Source organism: Heliangelus exortis, chromosome 2 (genome assembly GCF_036169615.1).
Source record: "Heliangelus exortis chromosome 2, bHelExo1.hap1, whole genome shotgun sequence".
Classification (NCBI taxonomy): domain Eukaryota; kingdom Metazoa; phylum Chordata; class Aves; order Apodiformes; family Trochilidae; genus Heliangelus; species Heliangelus exortis.
The window spans coordinates 84,475,154-84,494,340 of record NC_092423.1 but is presented as its reverse complement, the minus strand read 5'-3'; the positions used below and the strand labels follow the sequence as shown (position 1 = coordinate 84,494,340).

General features: G+C 39.5%; 1 long non-coding RNA gene across 1 annotated transcript; it reads left to right on the top strand.

Annotated features, from left to right (window-relative positions):
• Nucleotides 1-75: 75 nt before the first annotated feature.
• On the top strand, nucleotides 76-12,274 carry LOC139792872 (uncharacterized). Its single transcript, XR_011724420.1, has 3 exons — nucleotides 76-234; nucleotides 8,878-9,030; nucleotides 11,699-12,274. It is a non-coding gene; the product is annotated as an uncharacterized lncRNA (long non-coding RNA).
• The last annotated feature ends 6,913 nt before the right edge of the window (nucleotides 12,275-19,187 follow it).

The window sequence follows — 19,187 nt, the reverse complement described above, 5'->3', positions numbered from 1 at the left end:
GGGACCCGGGGCGGGGACCCGAGGCGGGGACCCGGGGCGGGGACCCGAGGCGGGGACCCGAGGCGGGGACCCGAGGCGGGGACCCTTACCCCTGCAGCGCGCGCGGGTGTGACCGTTGGGGCCGTTGGTCGGGGCCGTTGGGGGGGGAGCGGTGCAGCGCGGTATTGGAGTTCTCACAGCCCTGTTACCTTAAAGCTCTGTTCAATCCCCGCTAATTCTGCTGGTTTGGAAATGGTAAATAAAAATGGGTCTTTGCTCATCTTTACGTTGTTCCGGAGCTTTTGGGTTGTGTCATCTCCAGATGTTTTTTTTTCAAGCTGAAGGATCCAAGTCCTCGCGTGGAAGGTGTCCCGCTGCTGAACACAAGTGGTGTTTATAGTCTCCGTGTCAGCATTTCTAGGTTTCCCCCTACGCTTCTTAAAAACGACCAGGACATCACATTATTTAAACTCTAGCATCTAACTGGCATTTTCCTATAGCTTCAACACTTTCCAATAATTCCTAGACATCTATCCAGAATCCTATTTCTGTAGCTAATAATTATAACTGCAGTTAATGTCGTTTGGAGAGAGGATTTTTAAGATAAAAATTTACCTCAGAGACTCACAGAATTGTCACGGTTGGAAAAAAACTTCTTGGATCATGTGTGTATTAATTAGAAAAATATGCATATGCCTTACTCTTGGCAATGCTTACTAAATCCTGGTAGTGGTTAAGTATCCACCCCTGAAACGGTGTACTCCGAGAACCTTTCACACATCCAGTTCATCCTCACCAAACAGCAGAAAGATACTTAATAAACAAATCTGTACTGTCTTTTCTAAACTTTATAAAGTTTTCTCCACATTTCATATCTGACATTCAGAAAAGGTGTCCCAAAAGATGCCCCGTTTTCAGGAAATCATCCTAGTATTAGTTCTTGGTGAAATCTTCCCTTTAAAACATCCATGAGGGCAAGGGGAGAATGTTAGGCACCTGCAATGAAAAATCTATTGACAAAATCGTCTGTAGCATGAGTGAGACTTGGAGAACTAAGAAAGGATTTTGGAAAAATACTTCGGACAGAAATCTAAATGATCAGCTGCACAGATCCCTACAGAGTTACTTTTTCTATCAATTCACTTCACTGTGAAGAGCCTGTAATATATTGCTATTTTTGCTATGCACAGCAGAGGACACTCTGGCATTAAGTAGAACTGTCCGGTGAGGTAAAATTAAGACTGAGCTAACAGACAGATGCAAACATTAGTAAAGTGTAATATGAATGGTAATCTAGTAACTAACATTCAGCTGCCTTTTACTGGACACACATTCTGATGTTAGTAGAAGAAAAGTCGTGGGCAACTATGACAAAAGAAACATCTCTCTCACATTCTCACATACAAGATTAGATTTAAAAGTATCTGGCACGTAAGAGTGAAGTGTAGATTTTAAAGTTGAAAAAAAAAATAAGAAAAAAGAGCAGGAAATTGGTAGCAAATTTTTGTAATGATAGTAGATCTGTTTATTATTGCTTCCTCTGAATCTTTCATCCCAGATCATTAGAACATTTTCCAACAAGAATAAATCCTCTGAGACAGGTATTTGTTCTGTAAAGAAATAAATTTTAGGAGTGATTTATTGTTTCTACAACCGATTGTTCAACATAGTATACAGCAAAACCGAGGTTTTACTTTCCCCATAAATCTTTATATCGCATTTTAAATTTTTAATTGTAAATGTTCATATCAGTATTTTTAAAAGCTTTGCTTCCCAAGCCAATGAATACAAATTTACCACAAGCTTTACTCAATGTGAAGTGTCTCTCAGACAGGAAGCATGCACAATGGAGGGTTATTTTGCTGCGGAGTTTTGAAAACCTCAGCTTTCATTCAGAAACAATTCACACATTATTCACCTGCCTTTAAAAAATTCATCCACGTCCACAGGGGCGGAGTTGCCAACAGATGGCAAGTTTCCTTCCACCCATTCCTATTTTCAAACGGTAATAACATCTTTCCCCTGATTTCTTAAGAACAAAATTCTGCACTGCTTTCCTTCCCTTTAACCACCATGGGTTAGTAGTTGCCTGCTGTGTTCTCCTCCTGGAGAAAGGAGCCCTGTGAAAGTGTGAAACAATGTCTTTGAATAAATTACTCGGTTGATACTTCCGTAGAACATGGGACTGGGAAGCCAGGGGTAGTTCAAAGATGTAATTACGTTTTCAAAGTCCTATCACTAGGAGGCTGTACATTGCACTTCATGTGCTGGTCACAGAATTTTTATTTCTCTCTTCCCCTCACCCAGGGACATCCACATAAAATCTTTCCTAAGAGGGAAATTTAAATCTAGTAACAATATAAAGTTGTAAGTTCTGTTACCTTGAGGGAATCCTAGGAAGTGTTTCAGCACTAAAAGCAGTGACCTGTGTCTATAATAGCAATGCTTATGGTGCATTGTGTGAAAGGTAAAAAAACCCAAAACACATAAGTCCATATCTTTGCTTTTTCATTGTTTTCTGGCCAAATAGTTGAGCATTTCTATTTTCAAGTCTTAGTTCAAAGAGGTGGCTCACTACTGCTGATATATAGGAGCATGTGACATCTTGACTCTACTATGAGTCTCTCTCAAAAGTAACTCTTCCAACCCACAAACCTGTATGTGCTGCTCTTTCTGTGCCTGAACAGCTCCAGCTGATCAGAAATTGAACTCTGTTTCCTGACCTGCTCTTCAGAAAATCTGTCTGGGCTTTACTCCTGGTACTCTTTGAGTCATGATCAAAATTAAACTGCCACAAGACAGGAATGTGGTTGGCTTCATCACTAAGCACTAAGTTAACAGCAGACAATACAGGTTTAGATATTTTCTCTGAAACTGTAAAGAAAGGCAAAATTAAAAATCAGATCAGCGTTAAAATATAACAAGGTGGATGGACTGTACCAAATCCCTACCTCTCATCTTTCAGATCGTGCCAAAGCAATGGCAAAGGTGATGATAGTTTCTGTTGGTAAACAGAGTGCCCAGAGAAGCAAAACAGGAAAAGCCCCCATGAAACTGGCCATTGGTTGTCCTCCAGTGATCATGTACTTCAGTGTGAATTGGCCACTCTTGCTCTACAGAACAGCACTCTACCTGCCAAATCCAAGAAGTATAAGCTATATTAAAAATATACACCCCCTGACTACTTTGCTGTTCACTGAGCCTACGTATCCCATTGCATGGTTTATTGATATGAATGTGTCTTAGAGTCAATTTTAACTGTAACTGTTCCTTTCAGGGCACTCCACTCTGGTATTCCTCCCCAAAGAGCTGTCTCCTTTAGGAGCTGTTTTCCCTTGAAGCCCAGAGATGTAACTAGGTGATTTATCTATCCTTAGTAATAGTCTGTGCTTCTCTGGAATTGTTTAGGAACCCTTATCTTACACCACTATGTAGAGAAATCTATGCGTATACTGATTTATGCAAAATTGCTCATCAGCCGTGTGGGATTTGAGCTGAAACTCAGCACTTGCATCAGAACAGACCATAAGGCTGACCTTTTGTCACTTTTATCTTCATTTTCTATTTCATACTCAAATAGTCCCACCCTGGAGATGAAGTAATATTAAAGGAGAAATGAGATTTCCCAGTCTTGTTTCCTATCTGAGAATTTGTGTTTGCATATCAATTGCTACCTGGATCTCATAAATAAAACCTTGGCATATCAGTTCTCTTTTATTGTTCCAAGTGTCCAGTTCAATCAGTATGATAATTTATGAAATTTCATACTTTAAAATATTTTTCCATCTGTCACAACATGCTGTTGCATCTCATGATTCAGTTCAAGGTAAATGATCCTGCTTCCCTAACCCAATAGAGGCATGAAAAATGGAGAAACACAAAGAGAAGACCCTGAAATATAGCTGTAAAATGATACCTGACTTAGAGAAGGTATTCATCTGGGTAATTTCTTCTGAAATGCTAAAACCCATTTGTTACATTCTTAAGAGAGCACATCTCCCTGGCAGAAAAAATAAATAAAGAAATAAATGGATATTTGAGCTATATTTGTTTGAACTTCTGCAGGAAGAGCACAAAACCAATTTTAAATGGAAGCAAGAAGCCCACTGAGGTAGCTTACAGGAGCTGCATACTGAAGCCAAAAATCTCAGGGTGAATAACTGTTCTTTTACATGAGTTCCTGCCACTAAGCACTTCACTTTTAAATGTAATTCATTAAAGTCAGAAATTATTTGCTACTTAGGAGATTAACGAAAACCACTTACTGAGGTATGATACAGCAAGGCGTTCCCATATTTTATGGAGAAAGACAGATTGTACAGTCTAAACAAAAAAGTCTCTGTAGCATTTCTGTGATTCATTTGGCCCTCTGAGGGTATGCAAAGATGTCTGTAAAAAACCTTCCTTTTTTTCTTATGTCAGGCATTCAGCCAGACAGCTATGTACATCCGGCTTCTTCATCATTACCCTGTTAAGTGAAGTCATACTATGTAAACATACACTGTGATTAATATATGGATGCAATCAAGTCCCAGTTTTCCTTAGTAGAGAGAGTGCTGTAACTATGCAAAAAAGCACTCCAGGGTATGTATTAACTCAGGTGTGCAGAAAGGCATGAAACATTAGGCTGAGTAATTTTAAACATCTGAGCAATATATTAATGGATCATTAATATGTGCCCTAGAATGCATATAGCTCTTAGTCACAACATAAAAGTAGTAAAGCACATTCTTCTACATAAATAATGTTATCTCCCAAGAAAAAGGAAAACTCTGCAATGTATTGATACACTGTGTGAAGAACCTTCTTGAAATTTCTGAAAATTTAAAATTAGTTTTTACTTAAAATTAAAAGAAATGGGCTAATTCACCCTTGTGTTCCATTAAAGGACATGATGTCCCAGAAACCTATCATCAGCTGTAGGAAGCAGACCCCGTTAGATTAATGTGTACTTAGCTCATGGTTTTAGAGATGGCTTCCAGCATACTGTGCTGTACTACCACAAACATAGCCAGAGGGTTAAGGGAAGAGCTTAATCACCTTTACTCAGCACTCATTAAACCACATCTGGAATAGTGTATTCAGTTTTGGTCTTCCCTAGTAGAGGAAAAATATTTATAGGTTTGAGTAAATCCATCAGAAGGCCACCAAGATGGTGAGATGATTGGAGCATATAACCTGGAGGGAGAGACAGAGGAAAATGGGCTGGTTTAACCTGGAGAAGTGATGGCTTTGGGGCAATCAAATGGCAGCTTTCCAATACCAGTGGCGAGTTCATTGAGGAAATGGAGCAATTCATGGACGTGCATGATGAGCAGATGAGAAAAAAAATGGTGATAAACTGAAACAGAAGGCACCAACTACATATAAAGAATTTTTTTTTTAACTACAGGGGACAGTCAGGTAATGGAACAGGTAGTCCAGAATGTTTTTTCAGTCTCTGTCCTTGAAGATTTTGAAGACTGGGCTGGATAAAGGACTGACCATGACCACCCTGGTCTGACCTCATATGTGACACTGCTTTAAGCAGGAGGATGGTGGAATAGTGCTCTAGACTACGTCTATATACTACTGAATTTACTGAGCAATATACTTGTAGACCACAGCTTGCTTGGTCTGTGTCACTTGAATCGACATAACATGATATGTTGTCCAGATGCACAATATTCTCCTGTCATGTAGAGCACCTGGGATTAACTTGCACCTCAGTGTGATCCTTCAGTAAGGAAAGTACTTCTTGTCTTCTGGAGTCTGCTTATTCCCAAACTCTTACTGTTAAAAGAGCAGGCAGACTGAGATGGAAATTCTGCAAGTAGGACTGTTACCACACATCCATCAGCTGTATCTTCAATGTGCTAGTGGTCAGTTAAGTTGTCACAAACATTACTTACTTCAGTAACCTCAGTTTCCTCAAATCTAGAGGTGGGGGAGGAGGAATGTGTGTGTGTGTGTTCATAAATAATAAAATAATAAAATCCATGTATTTTTTAAATGCATACTAGCTCTTCTCTCTTTCTTATATTGAAAGCACACCAGAGAATTGCCAGAGTGTTGACTTTTCCCAATGCACGTTTATTTGTTCACCTCAAAATTGTATTTTGGGGCTCTCTTTTTGAGGACAAAACAATAAATGAGGAGGAAGTATATAGAAAGAAAGATTGTGCAGGCAGTAGGGGATCTTAGTTTTCTCTTGCAACATTTTCAGGAGGATGACTCGAGAACAGTAGTTTTGATAGTGGCTGTTGGTCCTCTGCTGTGCTTTTCTGTGCCATCATTTTGTCACATCTGACTCAAAACACAGTCAGAGTGGGCCATATATAAGTAGTTGCATCTGGGAGTCATCTGTGAGTGCAAAGGGAAGTCTGTGTTTCATCAGACATCCGCAGTTTCTAAAGTGGTGACCAAACACGCTGTCACTGTCTGCTAGTGGTCCATGCCGCCATATCCTTTATTACTATGTGATTCACCTATCCTGTCACATCTGGCCCCAGCTGCTACCTAGTTAAAGGCCCTTCTTTTCTATGGAAGTGGAATTCTTGTTTCCCTTGGGAAGTGGTGAGCAGGGGTCAGGAAAGTTTGGAAGTATGGTAAGGATGCTGTAGCAGAGAGTGCTGTTGCAGTGCTGGGAGACTGGCTGCCCATGGGCATTGTCATCTGACATTTTCCCACTTCTGACTGTGGGAACCTGAACGCCATGCAGCATATTTCTTCCTTTCTGTCCTCAGCAAACAGAAATTCCAGACCAACATGCTTGCGAGAGATCTGGTTTTGTCCCAAATATGAGAATCTGACCTTTCCCTGGACAGTTCTTCAGGGCCCGGAGTGGCTATTTGTTTTGCTTTTATTTTAACCTGAACTGGGGCCAGTGTGAGGGAAAGAAAGCTTCCCTGGCCTTCCCAGTACTCCGTTGTCTTTGGACTGTGGTCTGTAAGCAGAGCAGCTCTTGTTTCCAGACCTTGCTTGTTTCCATCTCTGTATTGCCCGTGAGAGCAGGACTTGCCTGTAAGTAAAGCTGCTTCCACTTCCAAGATTTCCCTCCTGAAGATCCAAATGTTAGCACCCCAAAGGTTGCGCATCAATGAGTACAGTGTGTGGACAATCAGGGAGTCAGTCCTTAATGAGAAATGAATGAGTTAGCCTGAGAGGACAAACACAAACATGGAAATGTTTCTAGAAAGTTACAGGGTCAATGCCTTCTACTGAAAGGCCACACCTGCAAGCTCTAAGTCCTTTATAGCAATGTAATGTACATGTTTTTATTATGAAGGTTTATTAATTGGGGGTTATGCTATCCAGAACCTTCAAATGACTGAACCTACAGTACGATAAATGCAATCTGATACATTTTCCCAAGTTTCAGTGCTAATTCAACTACCGGTATTTTTCTTGGAAACTAGGTGTCACTAGTGGTTTAGAAATAGCAGATACAGTTTCTTTTTTCTCTCCTTTTTCCTGCAACTCATTTGTCGCCTCTCAGCCTCTCCCTGTTCGCTCTCAGAAGAGTGTGGCTACCTTTTTTGTACCTGAAAACTGAACTTAGATCCACCTGTAGCCTTCTTTTCATCAAGCCAAATAAACACAGGTCCCTTGTCTTTGTATGCAATTTGAACCCTCCCGGTGTTCCTTTGTGGGACATTCCCACTTTTTTGCTTTTCTCTCTGTACTGAGGAACCCAAAGCCAGACACAGTTGTCCTGGCGTGGTCTTGTAAGTACTCATCAGAGGGCAAGAATCCCTTTCCTTTACCTGGCCGTGGTGTGATAATACTACACAGTAGGGGATAGTTTTCCATCATCACATTCTTGACTGTTCAGCTTTCTGCTACTAGGGCCTGCAAGTCCTTTCCTGAAGAGCTTCTCCTCAGCCAGCCTGGCCCCAACCCCAGGACTCTGCACTTTTCTCTCTGGAGCTTCATGATGTTTCTGGCAGCCTGTTGAGGCCCACCCAAATGGCTGCTTGCCCTCCAGTGCCCTGGCTGCCTGCTTCCACCTCCCCGTGTGCCCACCAAACTGCTTCAAACTTGCTTGGGACACATATTGTCTCCTTGCCTAGGTCATTAGTCAGCATTAATCAGTACTGATCCTGGTGCTGGTGTCAGTGGGACACACTGTGGGTCACACCGAGTGACTGCCCATTAGTTGGAGTTTGTACTACTGATCACAAACCTTGGAGCCTGGTGATCCAGCCATTCTTCACCACCTAGTAGTCTGCTTCTTTAGTCTCTGTCTCACTGGGTTCCTAGGAAGATACTGCGGAATACTCTGTGAGAAGCCTGGATGAGGTTTCTTGGCATATATGCTTCATAAACTTCTTGGAGACTGAGGTCAGGCTGACTAGCAGGTAGCTCCTCAGTTTTCCCTTTCTTGCCCATCTTGAAGGGATCTTAAGCCCTATCCTTTCATGGTAATCACAGCCAAGATTGTTGTTGAGCATCACATTTTCAACCAGTATTTCCTTATCCATGAGTAAGGCATCCAGCAGCAGGAATAGTATCTAAATGCCACAAATTTCCTGGATTCTTGCACCCTACTGTGTTGCCCTTTCATCAGATACCCCACACTAACAGTACTATACAGTGTTGAAAATAAAAAATGCTATATAATGCATTCTTATTTTCAAGGTAGGTTATTAAAGATCACTTAAAAGTCAGAATGTGAAAGAAACCCAAGACCTGCATCGTCCTTTTGTCATGTAATCATTAAGTACTAAAATTCCTTCACTAAGTTTCATAGTGTAGGGAGAAATCAATTTTTTAACACTCCTCAAAGAAAATGTACAGATTCAATAAAGTGTACATACCAGAGCTGTGGACTGGAATATTCTTCTGTATAACCAAGGATTGGGTACACACTAATGATTCACACTTTTAAGATAAATATAATCTGTTTTTTCTTTGCAGAAAGGAACTCCAATTCCATGAAGTGTTTGAAATGATATTCTGTACCTCACAAGTGACCTGCTGTCACTTGGCTGTAACAGTACTGCTCTAACTGTGGTCCAATCTGAACATGGAAGAAGGGATGTATCCCCAGGGGAACCTTCTATCAGTAATGTAAGTTTAAGCAGTTCTTTACATTTCAGCTAGCACAGAGTTATGGTACTCATCATGGACAATTCAGAGCTAATTTTTGGATACCTCTCTGACCTAGGAATCACTCAAGGCATTTTAAGGAAAAAGGACAATGAAGCTGTGTTGGACACAGTCCTTGTGGCACAGGTTGGTAAGATTTTCTACCCATAAATATACATTTTAATAAGATTCAGCAAATTTTTACAATCATATTGGTTTTGAAACACAACAATTGATCACGTAAGGCAGGTAATTTCTAAATATTTGTCAGTTTGCTTTTACTTGACAGACTGTCTTGTCAGCATCCCTTCCCTCTCTGGATATTCCAAAAACCTCAAGAAAATCATCTAGGCATGATGGATTTGAAATGGAGTCAGATGAACTTGGCAGAACGGGGAGGTACTGATTTCTAGAAGTGCCTGTATTATTTCTTTTACAAGGAAGGAGCTCTAGCAGACTTGAGCTGTGTGAGTTCCATTGGTCTGATAAGCTACCAGGACTATGCCAACAAACTTCATATGATATTGTAAAAAAAAAATTAATATATGATTTATACTGAAAATGACCTGAAATCCCACCAGTCCAATGACTGCAAGCCTATTATTTTTGAAATCTAAAGCTTGCTATGTGCACTGAGGGTAACCACACACCACAGGCAATTGTCCTGACTTGACATCTCCTGTATATATATGGTGAGTGCCTCATTTTAACTGGGTAATACCTCTCAGGAGGCTGCCAGATGCATGCATGGCTGCCAGATGTCCTCATCCTGATATGTCTGTCTTTGCTATCTGCCATCAGGTCATTTGCTCTTTACCATTCTCCACCTGTCAGCTGGACACTGGCATAGCTTCAAGATGTAAAAGGGCCTGCTGAAAGTACATAAGGATCATCTCCCTTTTAGCACGAAAAAGACCAGAAAGACAGTGCTCTGCTCTCTACCCTCAAACTTTGACTTTTTAGAGTGAGAAATTTACCAGCCTAAGACCAGTTTGCTGCTTGGAGTAGAAATCACTGAGGCACTGAAACATGACTTGCTGGTCTGTTTTCACCCTAACACATAGGAATTAGATTCACAGTCAAAAAAGGCTGGAAATTTTAGAGATCACCGTGATCCATAACCAAATGCTTTCAGTCTTAGTATACTTTAAAGGTTAGTAAACCACTAAAACCAGTACTTAGCATCACTAGGCCATCAGGCTTGTAGAAGAATGGGGAGGGTCTGCTTTGTAGGTTGAATTTTAATCCATTCACAGTATGGCAAGGCCAGACTGAAGTCTCCAGTCCTTTTTCCATTTTTTTTTTTTTTTTTTAAACATGATCTGAGTTTCTTGTTTATTGAAAAGGTGATTCTCATCTTTCTTATACTGGCACCCATAAGGGTATATACCCTCAGTGCCCTCAGAAGAATGCCACCACTCTATAGCAGTTCTACAGCAGTGTCTGGAGTTCACATCCAGTTTGTACAGCTCATTCCTCTCCCACTGATAGTCTGCAGTATACAACTTAAATGCATACTCTTGCCCACCAGACTTAAGAACAAATGTAACCCAACCAGAGTTGCTGGAGTTTTCCTTATGCTTGAGATAATTATTCTGGTCTAGATCTAGAAAGGCAGGTGATACTGTGAACAGTGCAGTGTGAGGAACTGCATGTTCGAGCACAATGAGTCCTGCTTTTGCTTGCCAAGAGAGTAGGAACAAGCTATTCAGATGAGCCCTTATTGATTAGAGTTATCATCTTTCCTGTTTTGCAATTGCATTTTGTGTAACCTCAGATATACTTTGGAGAGGTTCAAATTACACAGAAGTAACATGCACTGATTTTTTTGTTTACCTTCAGTCTTGATTGCAAACTACTCTCAGCTTAAATATAGCTTTAATATTACAGTATATAAACTGTCACAGTAACATTGCTAGCAATATGGTTATATGGTTTTTTTCTAGCTTGCTGCAAAAAAATCCACTTAGCTCAATATCCTCTGCTTGGATTGTAAAATTTACCTAATAGAGTACTAAAAAGCAGAAGGAATAGCAGTCAACATACCACTAACTGTACTGGTGTCACAGAGTGGATTTTAAGCATAAATTTTGGAATTAAAAGTGACACAAGGGTAGCTGCCAGTGAAAGTAGTTCTGAAAAAAATGGACTTTGAAACAAATGAAAAAAAATTGCACAGAAGTTAGAGCTGGTATCGTCTTAAAAATTAAAAGAAAGAGCAAAGTGCAAGCCAGGCAAAACACAATCATGTTTGGAAATTGTTTTCCCAGCTGATAAGAATAAAATCTGCTTTTCTATTAGGCTTTCAACAGCCTCCAGAATAAATCTTTCCATTTCTTTTATTTATTTAACAAATGCTTTTTACTCTATGCGTGTGTGTGGTAAATTAGAGGTTCTGATGATACACCTCAGATAAATGTGTGCCACCAGGCTCCACTTAGGTGAAAATTCTGCAGCTCCAAGTTAACATTTAATAAATTAGATGTGGCTGCTGGATTTTATTTTCATTACGGAGTCCTGGGTGAAAGGTTGATGTCTATAGCAAGGCTGGTTGGTATTTCACTTTGTTCTGCAAATACTGGTTTATAGATTGTATTTTTTTAAATCAACTATTTACCTTTTTTCCATTAATAAAACGGATCTTTTCCAGGTTGTCACTGCTTTTCTATTCTACTGAGCAAAACAACATTGAAGAAAAAGCTGTCTCCTTTATTCTCTCACAGAAGAGTGTAAGTAACCAAGAAGCCTGAGATGAAATCAATCACAAACTGTAATTACCTTCACCAGTAAGTTCCAGACCCTATCACAGCCACCCCAAAGCTTCAGCAGATCTTGCACCGTGCCTAGAAAGTCAGTCCCGGATGTCTGTCTCGTCCAAGAGGAAAACAGGTGCCAAAACAAAGCAACCACTTCAAAGAAGCAGAGATGTAAGTAGTTCCCTTTTAAGTGTAGGGAGAAAGACCATTTCTGCTGCCTGCAGCTACCCACACTTACAGGTTTACTATGGTTACAGCCTTCCCATTGATAACATCCTCTGAGTTGAGCATTTGCTTGCACCTTCTGTAGAGCTGTACTTTGTTTCCTCCATCCCATACAAGATGTAGTTGCCAACCACAACTGGCATGGACATGGGTTGGGTGTTACTTCTGTGATCACACCTTAGACACTCTTAACCTTTTGTATCTTGGGCCCAGCAATGCAAAATTATGCTTTAAGAAAGGGAAAAGATATTCCAGGGAAAAGCTTTGCTGGTGAAATGAAAAAATAGAGACCCTGAAAGCAATCTTTGGACAAAATATCCCAGAAGAAAACCAAGAGCTTCCAAGCAAACCTCTTCTGAAGACAGCAGATGAAAGCAAGTTTTTTCTTTATTTTTTAACCAAGGCTGTGATGACTGAAGATGCAACCTTATCTAGTGGGAGGTGTCCCTGCCCATGCAGGGGGGGTGGAACTAGATGAGCTTTAAGGTACCTTTCATCCCAAACCATTCAACAATTCTATATGCAAAGCATAACCATTCAGTCGAAAGCTTAATTTATTGAGTAACTGTTCTTCATTAGATTGCTTTCAGAATATTTTAGTGCTTTCTCTGTTAAACTTCTTCACTGGAATTACACCATGTGGTGGTGGTAGCTCTAAGAGCTTGGCTAGCAAAGGGTAAAAATAGCTCCCAACTTGAGTGTGGTAGGGCTCTTAATATATTCTCCCCCAAAAACCACAGAATGTCTTTGGTTGGAAGAAAACTTCAAGATCATCCAGCCCAGCCTTTGACCAACACAGTAAGTTCACCACTGAACCATTTCCCTAAGGACCAGGCCCACATGCTGTTTAAATACCTCCAGGGATGGTGATTTCACCACTGCCCTGGGCAGACTATTCCACCGTTTGACAACTCTTTCAATGAAAAAATGTTTCCTAATATTTCAGCTTAAACCTCCCCTGGTGCAGTTTGCATCCATTTCCTCTGGTCCTGAAAACTGATTTTCTGCCATGAACACCAGATGTTAACAGACTTGGTGGTTCTTGAATGCCAAAACAACAGCAAAAATGTGATATTTTTTGATGTTCCTGGTTTTGGGGAAGGGTGAATGTAAATATAAAGTTAAGCCTTTCTATTCTTTCTCCCAACCCTGGGGCAGTAAACCAAACTTTGCCTCTACCTAGCACTGCAGCAAGGCTGTAGTTTGGTGGTTCGGTATCAGAGGAGTAGGAGTCATGGATCAACTCTCAAGGCTCCATTGTCAGAAGCTGTAAGTTCTGTAAGTTCTCAAACAAAACAAAAGGACTTCCTGACAAAGGACTATGCCTAGCCTATGGAAATAACAGCTTGCATTTGGACACTGTGTTAGAGATAATGACCATATCATATGATAAAGAACAGATAGAGATATCATATGATAGAGAAAGGGATGGAGAAGTGGAGAGGGTGGAGGTTCACTCCAGTTGCTCAGTAGGGCTATGTCTCAACCATGCTTACTCACCATTGCAAAACAATTGAAACAGGCCTATAAAACAAGGAGGTGTGATGGTGGGCTTTGGAAGCCTCAGGTTCTCCCCTGTTGGCAGACCAACACTGGATCTAGGACTGCTGATTTTCTGTAATCTAGCCCTCTAACTTTTCTTCTATTCTCTCCCACACACTGTCTCTTTCTCTCTTTTCTTTCCTAATATCATTATGTAATGGAAGTCCTACCACAGCTTTTTTTCCCAGCTTGAACATATGTACGTTGGGATTTTTATAATAAAATATCAGCCTTTATGATTGCACAGCCTGAGCAGATACTTAAATATCAGTATTCCTTCTCTAGTCCTAATTAAAGTTAACATGGAAATAGAGACCCTGAGTGTTGTTTTGCCTTAATCTGTTCAAGGGGTATCTGATGGCTGAGCATTTCCTCAAACTGTAACATTTTAATCACTCTCCCTGGAAGGGCCAGGTCTGAGGCAAAGATTGGGTCCAGTGGAACCTTAGCTCCTCTCTGAGAATGAGTTTAGAAAGCAAGGGGGTCAGTCCAGTCTGAATCCCCTTGGGTTGCCCAATACAGGTTGTGACAGGCATGTGTGAAGTTCTTTGTTCTTTCTCTTCTCCTTAAGAAAAACTCCAAGTGGTAAAGTTGGCTACAGCATGATATTTAGTTCCTGATGGACCCTTCTCATCCACAACCTCTACAGCCATTTTGCTCAGAGTTATTTCTTTCCACAGGAAAAGCTTCCTTGCTTAGATCAGTCTGGTCTGGATAAATGGTTTACCAGGAATTTTAATATTAAATTATTTTTAGAAGAAGAGCCATGTACCATATGCCAAGAGAATAATTACGGAATCATTGTTAGACTGCAGCTGAGTTTGGTGCTGTGAACATGGAATGCAGTTGTTTTTACATGTCTGCAGAACATCATTAATCAGGGTCTTTCTGGCTGCTACAGCCCTGGTCTTGTCATGTTCCTCCTCTGCCTCTTCTGAGCAATCTGTTTACCAATGACAAGCTACAGTGCAAGAGGTTTAGAGGCTGAGATCAGGACCCTGTCAGACCACAGCCTTTTATCATCTCCTCTGGGGATTCTTTTGACTGTGTCTGTCTCTCCTCTCCTTCTCCGTCAACAACTGATTGAGTTATGATTTTAGGCACTCCTCTTCCAACTAGTTAGGAACGATCCACTAGGACTTTCCTCTGACATCAGTACCATTGTATTTCTTTTCCACTGTGATTTTCTTCAGTTTTCTATCAGAAAGCCTCCACCCCTGTTTTCTCAGCTTGTGGTAGCTTTCAGCCAGTTACAAATTTTCAGGAAAAAAAAAACAAATTGCCCTCAAAACACCCCCCAAAACCCTAAACCAAATCAAAAGTGAGAAAACAGGGAATCAAACAAAAGAAAGAATCAGAAACATTCTTCTCTTTACATTCAGCAGCAAAAATGAAAAAAAAAGAAGGAAAAAAAAATCCACTCACAAAAGGCAATTTAAAAAATATATTCTGTTGGATATTAAAAAGGGTGGTCTGCACAAATCTATGATATGAAAATATCTATAATCCAGTGAAAAGCAATTTTGAGAACACCTATAATCTAGTCACATAAAAATATTTTTCTTTTTTAAAAAAGTGTATACAAATAACATTTCACTAACAAAATATTTCCTATCTGAAGTTATATCCTTGTGTTTGATGAATTTTCTTTGAATTTTTCCAATTCCTTTCTAAATCCAAGTTTACTTTTATGTCCACAATTATCCTATAACAATGGATTCCAGAGTTAAATTTTACTTTCTGTTAAAACATATTTCCTTTGTGTTTTTTTAAGATGCTGATAACTTAATTCTCCCTATGTTTTTTATTGCAAGGAACCATAAATAATAACTTCCTACTCATTTCTCTCCACTGATGCTCACAGACTTCTGTTATCATCATTCTGTCATCACTTTTCCAGGCTGGCACATCCTGCCCTATATGCATCTGGTACAGCAGTTTTTGTCATGAAAAGCAAAAATTACACTAAACCTCCGTAACCTAAATATCTCACACTGCACAAACCACCTAGAAGACTAATTTCAACTAATTTATGCTTGAGACCTGAAATTATTTAAAATAAGTCACTCCCTTTAACAACTGCAGTTATTTAACACCTTAAAATATGACCTCTTTGGTTTAAAAAACTTCTAATTCCAACATTGTTCAATGCCTGCAGTTCATTCCCAAACAATAGCATCATTGTAGATGCTCCTGTGTTTCTACTGTCAGTACTCAAGTTTTGTGTACTGTATTGTGCAAGATAACACAGAATCACAGAATCTTTATGGTTGGAAAAGACCTCTGAGATAACTGAGTCCAACCATCCACTCAACAGAAGAAAAAAACCCAACAAATCCAAACAAAAAAATCCCCAACAACAACAAAATAAGGAAAAAACCAAACCAAACCAAGAATAACAACCAAAAATCCCCAGAAACAGCCATGCCCAGTAGAGCACGTCCCGAAGTGCCACATCTGTGTATTTTTGTCATATCTTTAGGGATGGTGACTCCACCACATCCCTGGGCAGCCCATTCCAGTGCCTGACCACTCTTTCAGTAAATAAATTCTTCCTGATACCCAGGCTAAAACTCCCCTGCTACAATGTCAGACCATTACCTCTTGTCCTGTCACTATTCACCTGAGAGAAGAAGACAACACCTACCTTACTACAAACTCCTTTCAGGTAGTTGTAGAGAGAAATGAGTTCTCCCCTCAGCCTCCTCTTCTCCAAACTAAAGAATCCCAGTTGCCTCATCCTCTCCTCATAAGACTTGTTCTCCAGACCTTCACAAGCTTGGTTGTCCTTCTCTGGATTTGCTCCAGCAACTCAATGTCCTCCTTGTAGTGAGGGTCCTAGAACTGAACACAGTACTTTAGGTGGGGTTTCACCAGTGCAAGGTACAGTATACAAGATTTATCCTGTCCTCAATCCTAAAACTTACATACCTGAGTGGATAAAAGTGTGACACAAAGAACTTTTTCAGGATTACCATCATAAGGGAAATTCCCTTATTCTTCGATAACAAATTCTGCATTAATTCTCAGATGAAAATACATAATATGGCAATGATGTGATGAGTAATCATTATTTAAAATATCCTTAGCTGGACTTCTCTCTAGAAAAATAACAAGAAAACAAGAAAAATAACAAGGAAACATCACAATTATAGATGAAGAAGGGACACAACCCCCCACTTCTCAAACCAAATGTAAAATACTTTAAAAACAGTGAATGCTTTAAATTAAATATTGGATTTCGACTAGGCGAGTTAATCCTCTTCCTCCCTCATTCACCAGATATTTCTCCCTCTGATGCTGTGATCAAAATATTCTATCATTTGCTTATGTAAAATTTCCATCAGAATCAGTGCAACTATGTAGAAGTGAAAAAACTACCTTTTGTGAAGGGAATTTTCTATTATATCCTTATTTCAGTGAACACATGCCATCTGTCAAAAATAGGTGTATACATAGGGTAATTGCAGAATGTAATTTGCTGAACCACACTACTGACATATGAGTTTGGTTTTCCATGTAAAAAAAATGGGGTGCCAGATTCCTCTAAGGTTACTTATGTGAATTGTACTATGGATTTTGTCCTAGCTGTATAAGAAAACCTAGATTTAGCTCACTGTACTTTAATACACAAAGACAATCATATTGCTCCACTCCCTACTAGTTTTATTTTGATGTAAGAAAACATACCTAAAAATTAAATAATTTCTGTGACTGTGAAAGAGCCAGATCAATGTAGCTATATTTTGCAACAGAACAAGAAGAATGAGAAGAACAACAAGAAGATCAACAAGAAGACCAAAGAAGAAATAATTTTCATTCTCCTATATAGCACTACCTGGCTCTCCCACACATACATAAACCACTGCAGAGTACTTTACCAGTGCTTTCAGGTAAGACCCTGTGTAGAAGCTCTCTATACTTTCTTATTTTTCCAGTGCAAACCAGAAATGTCTTATCAGTTAGAGTTGGGCAGACACCATCCAAGCCTCCTTTAACCTTAGCAGTTATTTTGAGTAGAGGCCTGGTAGGGACACAGCTCCACACTAACACACTGGCCAAGTCAGGGCCCTGTTGTGGGCTGCTTACAACAGCCACTGTTCTGTATGGTGTTAATGCTCATTGTTAGCTCATATATTGAGCTGGGTAGGTAGGATGAAGCATTGTGTTCCCAAAAAATGCTCTGGCACAGCATGTGTTGTCACAAAATGTTGGTAAATGGACACTCAGACAGGTTGAAGCTGTCTGCCAGGTTCACTGGCTCTGACTGATTTCAAAACATCACATTGATTAGCATTTACAAAGTAATTTGTAGAAGGCTTTACTCAAAATAAACAGGATTGTGTCAAAATCACTGAGACATGTAATGCTTTTTATATAGTATGCCATTAAAAAATAAACACTCTTTCAGCTTCTCTGCCTTCCAATAGCCCCAAAGTATTGTAATTACTCTTGGATGGTTTATTGCAGGAATTTGGACTATAAACCAGATAGGACACTTTAAACAACTTTTCGCCCTAAAAAAAATCACATTATTTTCATGCCTTGGAATGATTTCTCACATAGTGACTGAGCCAGGTATTTCCATTATAAAGGTCCAACTGATGAGCTGACAGAATATTATCATGTCTTCTTGGAGTCACACATGGCTTGTTGTTAAAGCTCTGTATCAACAGGAATCCAAATCCTACAAGTGTTAGAAATACTCTTATTATTTACAAGACAGAAAGAAGACTACAAAGTTATTTGCACCAAAAACCAGTATGAGTTTGTTTTGATTTCTAGACTGTTCTTTCTGCATTTTTCCATGGATTTTTTGTGTATACACTGTAATCAAAATTAGTTTGTTGTGAATTCCTCACAGGAACAGTGATAAATAACTGATAACATATTATTATAATTCAGTGTATGAGTTTTCAGTTTGCCCTAATGGGATACTACTGCCTGATGACCCTTCTGAAATGGCAGAACTCCAAAGTGCTTTTGGCAAAGAAAATGCCTGATTACAGGCATTCCTGCCATCACCCATACACACAGCCTTCTGAAATTTAGCTTGATTTAATCCTGGTGTTCAGTCATCTAGAAAGGCCTGGGTGTAACAGATGTAGTCTACACAAATTTTCTTTGGACTTTATTGACACAGTTAAGAGGACCTTTCATTCTTCATTTCTTTCATTTCTCTGATTTTAGACCAATTCACAGTCATTCACAGTTATATTTTTGCATTAGTTTAATACAGCGAAGCTCCCTAATTCCAAGTGCATCTAAGACTGAAATTCTTTTTCCGTTTGAGCACATAATAAAACTTCCACTGATTTCTGTAACCTGTGTTTATTTTGTTAGGCTTGAACACTGTAATTCAGATCTGGATCTGGATTTCAAACACTGAAAAAATTTGAGGAAATCTAAATCCCAGATTTGAAAATTGCAGTTCTTGCATGAATCTGTACTCATTAAAAAATAACATTTTGGAACTAAACACACGTGGTACTATTTTTTCATTAATATCTTTTTGACCATTTTTTTTCCTTGGATAGGAACTATTCATCTTGCTGCTCTATCTCTGTGATTTAAAGTAAGTATTTTAACACATCATCCAAATTCTTAAGTCTTGCT